Here is a 12295-nt window from a genome sequence, read left to right on the forward strand (position 1 = left end):
ACGAAACAAAGACTAAGACACAGATGAAAAGTCCCTATTTTATTGATAAAGTCTAGCTTGAAAAATCGTTTTTAAATACTGAACTCTAGAATTAGACCCATGGGCCCCGCTAGGGTCTGAGTCCACAGCAGAGGCTGGAGGCCTGGAGGTAAGCTCGTGAAGCTGGGAAGAGCAGACCAGACTCTCTGCAAGTGCAGGCAGTTGGCTCCTAAGTAAAGAGAGAGGGAAAGGGGATCCATTTCTGCAAGTCCAGTTCTTTTTCCTGAACTCATTAATCGGACCAGTCTCTCCAATTTCACTGATGAACAGAGTTGGGGTTGGTGGGGTGGGGGAACAAGAGAGTTGAAATATAATAAAATATCTCATTTCACGGCAACCAGGCAAGTGGGGATCCATGCCCCTCCACTCCAATCTCCCACACAACACCCTCCCTTATTTCTAAACTACCTTTTTGACATGACCAGTGAAAAATTTTTTGTTTAACGTTTCTGCTGAATTCAGGCTTCTTATTAATTGCAGAGATAACCATGTTTGTTCAACCATCTTCCAAGATTTTTAACAAATAATAACTGAAGATAAGCTTAAAACATTTCCTGAAAGGGTGTGAGTCATCTCGAATGAAACAAGAAGTGCATTCATCAGAGGCTTGTCTGAATCAACAAGGAGGAAATCCAAGGGCTCTGAAGCATCAGCCACATCGGGAGACTAAAATTGATGTCATTGGTGTGTCTACGGATAGAGGAAAACACAGGCCAAAGTCATTTTGCTGAACCAAAGTTGTTTTGCTAAATCAGAGGGTTTCCCTCTCGGTGCTGCCCAGGAAGCCTCAGGCAAGCTAGGAGAGGGGAGTTGGGGTTTGAGAGGAGGCTGACCTCATTGGTTAAGAGACATTTCAATATTGGGTTCAAGTTTAAGTTCTGCCTAGCTGTCCAAATTCAATACACAAGTGCCCATTTTATTTCTCAAGTTCTTAGGTAAGTATATCTCCACTTATATTTGAACACAGTGGTATAATACATTGGCTTGACCATTCTTATGCTACCTTGAACTTTGAGGAGCAAGCAACTAATGCATTTCTACTGCTTTTCTAAAGAGCTATCAGGCTATACTGTTTTATCTAAATAAGCCATCAAGAAGATCTTAACTTTAGAGCTTTTTGGATTAAATCTACCTAACTCCATGCTTTCAATTCTTTTGTTAACTCAAATCACAGAGATTTCTTAGTAATGTATGGGTTTTGATCTTATCTGCTTTGCTATTCCTCAGCTACACCTCTCCATTTAAAGTCACTTTCCTAAGAGTGATGTACATTTCGGGCATCTGAGTATATTTGTAGAACTCGTAGTTGTGGTAACAAGACTAAGTTTACATGTCTGTCCACATCAGCACCATGTACTCAAGATGGATTTCAGCTGCCAGAAAGGTCACTCCAAACTGCTTGCACAAACCTGTCTCTATTCCTCCCTGTTTATTGTGCCCCTATGCAGTAGATGTCTCAGGCACAGAAGGGGCATGGCCATATATCAACAGCTCTCTGGTGGTTCTGAATGTTCTAAACAAGAGCAAGGGTGCGCTGAACCTCCCATGTAAACTTTATACAACAGATTCAGCAGAACTGTAATTATTTACAAAATGATGGCATGAGAAATCTCTGGATTTATATCTTACGTTAAAGTAACTTAGATGGTGTCCGCATAATTCTTGAATTTGTGGTCGGCTTGCAATTTATTTTGTTTTATTTTGGTTGCACTTGATATAACGCTGAGGCTATTTTCATTGAAATTTCAAAGGGAAAACAACGAAGATTGGACAGGTTTTTGAAATGTACACAGCCATTAAGTCTGGTGTGTACACACCACCCCCTAAAAACTTGAACTTCCCCTTGCCTGGGCACAAAATATCGTGCATTGGATGTATAGTATGAAATTCAGTTTTTTTTTCTTTTTTGCTTTTATGACAAAATAAAATAATGGGGGAAAATAGAGCATTTTAGAGAAATATCTGCAGATCCTAGGCCAACTAAATCAGGTGGAATTTAGAACTTCATGTCCCTTTTTTCAGTTTGTTCTGTGTCCAAAGTAGTGAATCTAAGCACAAAGCTCCCTTTGAGGCCAAGGGGACTCCCTGTTTGTACTGGCATCCCAGGGTGGGTATGAAAAATAGAAATGAAGCCTCTGAGAACATGGAAAAATCCGGCTTCCATGAAGATCATGGTCCTAAAGTTGTAATGCTACAATGACACAAAAATATCATATATATTTATAGTTGGCTGCATCCCAATTGGTAAACTATATCACTTAGAAACTTACAAACATTATGTTTTGTCACTTATTCAAGCTCATAACCTTTTTTGAGTTTCCTCCTTCATAGACCTAGCAGAACAGAGAATTTGAATGAGGGGGAGAAATTCACCTCTGTCATAGCAAATGTATTAATTTTATCTGAGGAGTTAACATTTTTACACACACACCCACAGGATAATTTAATCACCAGAAACTTGGCTCATAGACCAAAGTTACTTTAGGTGTGCTCTGTTGGGGTATTTCAGCCATCAGAGCATGAAGAATCTGCTGAGTGTCAACTTACTCCTGTTAAAAGACTTTCCAACCTTCAACTCAGTTTCTGCCCCCAACACCAACACAGGAAAGAAAACGATGATTACCATTTCTTCTTCTCACAGCAGGAAAAAAGAGAGCAGATATGTGTCTTACTCAAGGCAAAAGAAAGCATTAGGTCGAAATAAGGCTGGACTTTAGTTCAATGTGTCGCTCTGCACCCAGCCCAGCCTAAGAACTGCTACTGATGCAGAACGATCACCATTATTCTTGGAATATCACTAACTGGGAATAAATGAGGTCAGCTCTCATGTTCATGTTGTCAGATATAAAAAAATGTCATTTATTGTGTTGACTACATTACCTACTACTGGAGAACATTTTTAAAGACCATAGGTCATATTTAAAAATAAACTAATTAATAAACCCTAAAAATAATTACAGAGCTCAATTTAACTTTTAAAACTGATTTAGTTAAAAATAGGTTTGTGTATATCCACAAGAATGGGATCCTCATTAGAGTAAGATATATTCCATGCTTGTGTAAATGTTTGAAGATAGATTCTACTTGTCATGTGTAACTAAAAATAGCAAATAAAATTTTTAAAAGTTACCAAATCAAACTATTAAATAATTCAAGTATAATTTAAACAACGATAACAAGAACAAAAAAGTTTCTCTATACAGAAGTGACCTGTTCCTCTGGAAAATGTGATACAAAGTCAGAGCCAGAACCAGAAATTATAATATAGAAGTATCAAGTTGAAAGTCCTGAGATTTGTTTTGCATTTCAGAATTTACATTATAGTTCTGTTCTTAATTTTTAAAATATGAAATGGGAAGAATAACATTTGAAACTTACTTGTACAAACTAGAAAAAAAGGAATCAAATAGGTATTTTTATTCTTCAGACCAGTTATCTTAAGCCTCTTTGTGACTGTCCAGACTTGGTTTTGTGGTTGGTTTTACCTGAACGATCGTGCCTCATAATCTTTACTTGGTGTCCACTTATTTTGAAGATTAGAGTGATATATAAAGGAAAGTACACCTTCATGTTTTCTTTGAAGATGAGGTAATATTTTAAAAGATAATTTTTGGTATGTCCTAAGGTTATTATAGAGCCCCCCACCACTGCCCCTCAAATCTAGTTTAAAAAAAATTGCCAAAAAATAGGTTGGTCTTCACTACTTTGCATAAACTTCATTTTATTGCTTTTTAGAAAGAAATTTCCTAAGTGATGGAAAATGAAAACAGCTTTGTTTTATATTCATAAAGATATTACAAAGAAAATAGGATAGTTAGAGTTAAACTCTTAAGAAGAAGTTAATCAGTGGTACATCTCTTGGGAACAATAATTGATTTTTAGGGCAGAAGGATTTCAGGCTCATTTCCCTGGATTTGAATCCTCAAAGCTTAAATCCTTTAAGACTATTGTGACTGCCATCAACACAGAGCAAATATCAGGCTAGGCATAGTTTCTTGCAGCCAAGGTTTTAGTTGTTGCCGCTTCTCTGAAATTTCTCTTGAGCCAGAGAGAGAAAACGGGGCAAGAGATATGGATGGGTTTAAGAATTCATTTCCAGGTTCCTGACAACTTATTGGGAGGCACACTGAGGGTGAGATTGAAAGGTGGGTAGGAATTCAGGACCTCTTAGCAGTCAGTAGTCACAGGGCCCCGTCATGGGAGCAGAAGCATCTCCCATCACCTTGAGAAGAGCAAGAACCATCCATCACTCAGCATTAGGTGAGGACCACTCTGCTCCCGTTATTCAACACCTTAACTAGAGAACACCCTCCCCAGATTGCCTTCTGTTTGACTTTTCCCAGTGGACACCTTCAAGAGATTCAAAGGCCCAGGTAACCCTGGGCACCCTGCAATATCATAATAAACCAGGAAAGCTCTGTATCCCTCTGTAAGATGAGGCCAAAGGATAACAGAGTGCAGTACATCATGTCTGAGGCAGTGCATAAACAATCCCACTAAAACCATGTTTTGGATGATTTCAAAGGCATCTAACTCAATTTTTGAGTTTTTGTGTAAGTAAGAAGGCATTTGATATTCTATTCTTTTCAAACCCAGCTGGCAGATGAGAAGTCACCCTGAGGGGAAACCTCAGCAAAGCCAGGGGCAGCCTAGCTCTTCCCTTGCTTAGAAACAGACCAAACCTTCTGAAGTAGGGTGATGAAAATCTCCTCCCTCACAACTTTCCCGAAAGACGAGACAGGGTTAAGTGTTCTGGATTCACAGGACTTCACTGCCAACCACCTGCCATAGAGGTAGGTGAGCACTGTCCAAACCGCACACCAAGATTCACCAAATGTCATTCAAATACTAATCATCCCAAGGTGACTCAGTGTTTAAATGCAGATTTGGAGCAAGACAGAAAATTTGAAGGAGGAAAGGATAAAATTTGAAATCCTGTGATACAAGGTTTCCATGCCCTTGAGGGAATCTGAGGAGGGCCCACATGTAGGACTCACTAGATGCTCTGGACTATTTTAAATCCACATTTGTGAAAAGGCCAGTCTTCCAGGCTTTTCTTGGTTAACACAATCCTGTACGTGCCCTGGTTAACCAGATCTAATTGCTCAACTTGACTGTGTTGCCCCCCCAAATATATGTGAATTTTTTTCTTCCATAGAATATTCTAATTACTCAAAAAGACTTTGATTTGGAATGAACACATTAGGGAAAGTTTTTCAACTTAAGGAAGGTTTTCCTCTCTGCTCCATAACCACTACTGCGTTTAGCCTGACCAGCGCCACCTTGCCTGTGCCCATGTCTATCTGTCAAAAACTGTTGGTGCCCTGCCTTAACCCCTCTATGATATGGTGGACTCCATTATGTCAAAGGCTACAGAGTAAAAAGGTGCTTCTTAAAAAGATGGAAGTCAAGTAATTAAAACTTTCCATGGAGGATTTAGCATCCTTCCCTCGTCAGGGCTCACCAGGACTGTGAACCAGCTCTACTGGTGCAAACATTTCCTTGCAAGCATTTACTGAGATATTGTAAATTACTTAACTACAGCAGTGTACTTTCTCTCCCTTAATCTTGATCTGATCCCTGAGGGGCTATTTATTACAGATATATACAACTTGTCATTAGAAGTGAAGTTAATGTAATATGACACAAGTACCTCACATTGTTTAAATGTGTTCCAGAAAGTTAGCAAATTTAGTTCAGTGAATACGTACATGATCTTCTGCCTGAAAAGCAGCAAGAAAGGAGGGAGGCCAGAGAGTGGGGGCAAAATATTAAACACTGCTCACTGTAGGTGGCCAATTAATACCCTGTAACCAAGCTGGAACAAATCCTTCCACTATAGACATAAAGCATATAATCTCTTATCTGCTTAGGCATTATCAAATATTTTAGCAAATCCTAGTAACTTCAAACACAGGTTTAATGGAATGCAGTGCTAAAACATGCAAAGTCAAGAATCAAGTTTTTTAAGAACATAATCTGTTTTAGAAGGTTTCAAGAGAACTACTTTGCAATGCCATTATAATCTTATCCCACGAGGAAAGACGTCTGATTTGGCAAAACCACGTTACATGTGTTAAAGCAAAGTGCACAATTTAGTCTTCCCAAAATTAGAGCCACAAGCAGGAAAATCATTTTAATTCCTGAGAAGCTGAAAGAGTATACAGCTATGGGTCCAGTTCTCCGCATTTGGTCACCAGATAATATTAATTTGAGAGGGAATTCCAATAGATGGCTATAACATGAACAGTATGATCTAGCTGGGATACGTGCCAGTATGAATTCAACATTGTGGTTTGTATCTCATCATCAAGTTAAAAGTAATACAATTAATTAGACCACAACCATGAAAAAATAATAATAACCAACACAACCAATAATACAGCTCTGACAAAATTCCCATTTTTCACTTACACATACATTTACTTTAAAATGGACCTGTTTTAACCCCAGTTATAATGCCCTTTTTTTTTTTCCCTTGAGTAACCGGGAATATTTTAAGTGTCTTTTCTTTCCATCTTCATCTGAGATTCTGCTCATGCACTTGGGGGGTTTAGATGAAAGATCAGAAAGTAGGTAAAGTAAGAGAAATCTCCTTTTCAAAGTGAGGCAAACACAATGTGAAGCCATAGGGCAAAGCTAAGAAGTCAGAGAGAGGAAGACCAAACTGCATTTAGAAAACCAATCTCCCCATGTATTTTAAAGCAAAAACTCTGTGATAAACGACTCACATGCATAACATCACACGCTTCTTATATAAACCAGAATGCATAGAGCCAAAAGACAGTAACCGGCTAAAAGCAGGGGGAAAAAGAGAGAGAGAGAGAGAAAGCAAACCCTCTTGTGTTTTCAGAGAGTGATCTGCTTAGTAGGGTTTGCATAGCTTAAGAAGTCTAGTGTCTGTGAGTGATGCAAGATAACAATTTCTTGTAATTTTATATAGTAAGCAAAGATTTAGAATATTTACAGACCACCCTGAGTAGGAACGTCACTGGATTCTAGGAGCATGCTCATACCAGAACATTCATCTTTTTTTTTTTTTTTTTTTTAAAGTGCCCAATGGCCCTCAGGCCATATATGGCTGTAGGGAAGGTATGCCTTTGACCTTCTTGTGCCTTTTACAGCCTACTGAAGGATTTTCTTTCTTTAGTTTGTTATAATGACTAAGGCATTATCAGATCAGGCCAGGAACTGTGTGAAAGCACCTAAGGTCCCCCACATCATGACTGGTACAAAGTCATCATCAAGATATTTGCATTGTGTTGACTGACAGGCTACCGTTATGGAGGGGACCACTCAGGGTGAAACCAAGTTTTTTCATAATTTGCACACTGTGTGACTCTGGTACTTGGGTGCTGCTAGCTTGCTCTATGCTCATGAACGGACACAGAAAGGAGGTCTGTGTATTATATTTTAGACTGTACACAGTCGGACTGGTGTTAAGTTCCTTTTTCTGATTTATGGGTAGGTCTTGGAATCGTTTCTCCTTATTAAAATTGATATAAGAACGTTCTCAGCTTTCAGCCATGAGGCATTTCTTTTGTTTTTGTTCTATACAATGTAATTGTAATAAATTACAGTATTCCACTATTTATGTTCTCGACATACACTTTCACAGAAGTTCCCAGTCATCCTGCTCTTAGCTGACAGATGCTACAATGTCTGATCTTAAAGATTCGTGGTCTGGTGAATTTTTCTCATTACTTAGGCAGCCACCCCACCCCCTCCCCCATCCTCCACCATTGGTTATTTTCTCTTTGGGAATAAAGACACTTTAGAAGGATAAACATTAACTCTTTCATGGTTCTATTCGCTGCAGCAGTAAATAAATCAAATGACCCTGCATTTGTCTAAAGGATCTCTCATTCCTACATCCATACAAATTTCATGGTTAAGTAGTTATTTAGTCAGCTCTGTTCAAAATGGACAGAATGAAGAATGCTCTTTAAAAAATATTCACAGTAATTACTTTCTAATTGAACTACTATTTACAGTAAAAAAAAAATCCCAGTCAAGTTATATAACCCTATTTTCTATAGACAGGAACATGTCATATGAAACCGTGTCTTTATCTGCAAGTCACAGTCTCCTTTGGGTGCAAGTTTCTAAATCTTTTATTTTAAGATTTTAGTTCAATTATGTTTTTGTTGAATGGAAGACCCTCAGTTTTCTCCACAAATAGGAATCCTTCCTAAATCCCTGCAATATATAACATAAATCTTCATTAAAACAGTATTACTGTTCCAGAAAACATAGTCTTGTGTAAAATCACCTTAGAAGAACCTGCAACCATTGTAATTCATAAGTTTGAGTGATCAGAATTCTGTACCAGGGAGTCTTAATTTGGAGATAATTTCTGATGTTTAAGTATTCATTTTGAAGAGTAAATACACATGCCTTGCTGCCTGGAACTCAGGAAATCAACATTAGTGAATCAAGATTAGATACATGGGTTTCTTGACCTTGGCCCAAAAGCCCAGTTTTTATTATATCTATATCTATCTATATATGTATATATATATATATATATATAGAGAGAGAGAGAGAGAGATGATAGGGTTAGAGGTAAAAGATAATAGATACAGAAACTGAGACTTCGAGGTTAGTTGAACCCTGTGGCTTTATTAAGAGATCAACAGACCTCACTCTTTATTTTGTGCATATTTCTCCATTCATGGATTCAAGTAATATTCTCAGTATTCTCCATACTGAAAATACACAGGTTGATGAGGACCATCTCTTGACTCCTGGGCACCTAAGCTCTGGTAGGCATGCTGAAATCCTGGTTTAGAAACTTCACGGTCTTAGCTTCACCCAGTGTGCCTGTGAGCAAAATCTTCTTGAGTCAGAATCTCTTTTGTTGGCTTCCAAAAGTAGGATCACATGATCTCCTTTAAGTACGTGTGATTGCCTGCTCTCTTTCAAAAGTGACTCCCTATTTATTACCTTCTCTTACCTGGCTCTGAAGAGGCAAACGGGACAGCAGCAAAGATACATGTCAGTAGGGAAATAAATGAACTAAATCCTTTTAATTTATTTTTTGGTACTGGAGATTGAATCCAGGAATTCTTAACCACTGAGCCATCCCCAGACCTTATTATTTTTTATTTTGAGGCAGGTTCTCGCTAAGTTGCTGAGACTGGCTTTGAACTTACTATCCTCCTGCCTCAGTGTCCCAAGCTGCTAGGATTACAGGCAAGTGTCACCACCCCCTAAACTAAATCCTTATTCCTGGCTCTCAACTGGAGCTTGCAAGCTTTAGGGGTGGCATCTGGAGACACAGACTAGCAGAGACTTGTAATACCCTCTACAGGTATTTGAAAAGATATCTTTTGAATGTCATCAGGTGGACAGTAAGACTCTGACCTTCTATTCCAATCCTTTCCCATTCCAGATTTGTTGCCCACAATTGTCTACATGGTGCCAGAAGAAGCAAACACAGCCCCAAATCATGAGAACATTAAATTTTTTTGAAACTGCAGGAAATTCTTTAGATAGTATGATTCATATTAAAGTTTCTAAGCTCAGAAAACTCATGGAACCAGTTACAACTTATTCAGAGTCAAGGTTTTAAAATCCTACCTCTGAGAAACTCTGTTGGAGGTAGGGATGGACTAGAGGTAGGGTAGAGGCCAGGAGAGAAAACTGCATACCCGAGACCAAACTTGCAACTACTGCATACCTTGAAGTTCATCAGAAGATATCATTTGACAAAGGATTCTTCTACTGAAAGAAAAAAAGTTATAAAATGATGCTACATAATTACGTGCCCCAGAAAAATGTGTTACAAAAGAATTACAGAAATTCAGCATCACTGTTGCTTTTTTTGGGTGGGGGGATACATTACTGGGGATTGAACTCAGGGGCGTTGTTCAACCACTGAGCCACATCCCCAGATCCCTTTGTATTTGATTTAGAGATTGGATCTCACTGAGTTACTTAGGGCCTCGCTAAATTGCTGAGACTAGCTTTGAACTTGCGATCCTCCTGCCTCAGCCTCCCAAGCTGCTGGGATTACAGGTGACTGAGCCAGGTGCAGGAGTTATTTTCAAATAAAAGTTCACAAAGATGATCAGATTTTTTTTCAGACTGTGAATCAGGTAGCATCTGAGAGAAAATAACAAGAAATAAACACCAGAGCAAGGATTTTACGAATTAGGAGAGAATGGTGTTCATATAAAACTAATTCTTTTGAATATATTTAAATAATAAATTTCACTGTAGAAGGAGATGGATATTCAGAGAAATATTTTAAAGGTGATACCAAATCACCTGTACCTGTACTATTGACTTTTATGTGGATGTGAAGAGGTAGGAACATAATTGATATTATAATCAGTATATTTCTCTGGCCAGTGTATTTTATTGAACATTGTCTGGTGTAATTAAAAAAATTTTTTTACTTAAGAAAGAAATAGAAAAGGAAGTAAGTGGAACAAGTTTTCATTTTTCTAAAATTATGAGACTAATGTAATAGGGACAGACCTCAGCTCTTCACAAATTCCTTCTTTTTCCATTTGGACAATCTTAGGTGGCAACATGTTTGCTTCAAGGCAGTATTTCCCTGCTAGTGCAGTGGTAGTGGTCCTCGGCCTCGGAGAATTGACACTAGTCTACGCTTTGAGGATATTATCAGCACTGGTTTTCCCTTCTCTTTCCTCATATCTTTTGCACAATCTCCAAAAGAAAACAGCTGTAAAATAAATTAAAGGCCATTTCTACTGTGGGAAGAAAAGCCAGAAAATCAGAATTGTCTCAATGAACTGCTAAGCCTAAATTAGACTGCTCAATGTAAACTGAAATAAAATGCCCATAACTCTGGCCGAATTAATTACTATTGCACATATTAAGCAAAAGGTTATCTAGTCTGTCTGAGATCTAAGAAAAAGCAAGATTTCCCAACCAGAAGCGAGAGGAAATGGATTTGGGGGATGGACAGATGGTTACAATGCTAAATTGTCAAGGTCTAGTAGGATTGTATCCAAATAGATTTTAGATTAAGTACCACAGGATTGTTATATCTATTTAAAGTTCACAGCTACTGCAGGTGCTTAAAAGCAGTAGGATAAAAATAAATTTGTTCATCATACATACAACAGAGCAAATCTAAGGATTTAAAACTGTCAGCTTGATGGTAAGGCGAAAATCCTGCAGGTTAATATATTTCTTCTTTCTTTGTTCCTCTTTGAGTGTTCTCTCTCTCTCACCTTCTCTCTCTCCTTCAACTTTTTCCCTAACTAGAACCAAATGAACATGATGTTTGTTGAATCTTTAAGTCTTCATCTTGGCTAACTCCTTATAATGCCTCTAGATGCTGCATTACCTGCCCTTCCATTTCTTCCTAAAGAAGGTTTAAATTCTCCATCATAACACAGTATAAAGCTTGTTTTTTTACATGTCTCTCCCCTCCCAGGCTGTAACTGCCTTGAGAGCACTGTTTCTCCCCATTATCCAATGAAGTTTTAGTTATTGAGTCATGCTCAGCTCTATTTATTGAATAAATGAATAAACAAGTGAAATAAATAAATGTATACATCCATACATAAACAAACAGAAAAGGAAATAAATTTTACCTCCCTGGGGTATTGCCAGTATCAAGACAGCATGCCATTTTATCTCTTCTTTTTTGTGCAATCATCTGGGACATGTTGACCTGGTCAGAATGACCAGGTGAATTCCTCAGTCAGCTGTAACCATTAAAACACCTGCTGTCAGCATATTTTACTATGTCCACGTGTTACTTAGGAGAACCAAAACCTCAGCCTACAACATTTCTTTTGGACAAATGATCATTAAAGGTTAATGACCCAGTGTTATGCTTGAGGCCAAAAATCATGTCTAATCGGTCATTAGTCTCCCTTTCTGTGTTCTGAAATTCCACGAGTATTGCTTAATTTAAGCACAATCTGCTGTTCTCACAGAACATGCCTATCTCTGCCCTTTAAACATAATGAGCGATAGACTTCAGTGAATTTAATCAGCTGTTTACATATCAATTGCTTCTTGGCAATAACAAAAATAGTGTCTTTTATTTTCATAAACATTTAAGCCTCATCTATGAGGTCAGATCATATTGGTTATTTCCTCCACTGGATCAATGTCATCATACATAGGATTGAGTTTTCTTTAAGTTAAAAAATTTTATTTCAAGATTCTACTACATCTCTTTTATCACCTTTTCTCTCAGCACAGATTTGATTAGTTGGTTGAAACACAGAGTGGTCACTGTGTAGTGACAGTGTGACTCATGTTTCTT

At 38.0% G+C, this 12295-nt stretch overlaps 1 long non-coding RNA gene across 2 annotated transcripts; it reads right to left on the reverse strand.

Moving 5' to 3' along the window:
- Window positions 1–8686: 8686 nt before the first annotated feature.
- LOC124995047 (uncharacterized) lies at window positions 8687–11702 on the reverse strand. 2 transcript variants are annotated; one of them, XR_007110604.1, is made up of 4 exons: window positions 11613–11702; window positions 10525–10732; window positions 9722–9765; window positions 8687–8862 (listed from the first exon to the last, which is right to left on the reverse strand). It is a non-coding gene; the product is annotated as an uncharacterized LOC124995047 (long non-coding RNA). The 2 variants fall into 2 exon arrangements; XR_007110603.1 differs by lacking the exon at window positions 10525–10732 and having other exon boundaries at window positions 11613–11656.
- Window positions 11703–12295: the final 593 nt, after the last annotated feature.

Source organism: Sciurus carolinensis, chromosome 10 (assembly GCF_902686445.1).
Source record: "Sciurus carolinensis chromosome 10, mSciCar1.2, whole genome shotgun sequence".
In the NCBI taxonomy this organism is placed as follows: domain Eukaryota; kingdom Metazoa; phylum Chordata; class Mammalia; order Rodentia; family Sciuridae; genus Sciurus; species Sciurus carolinensis.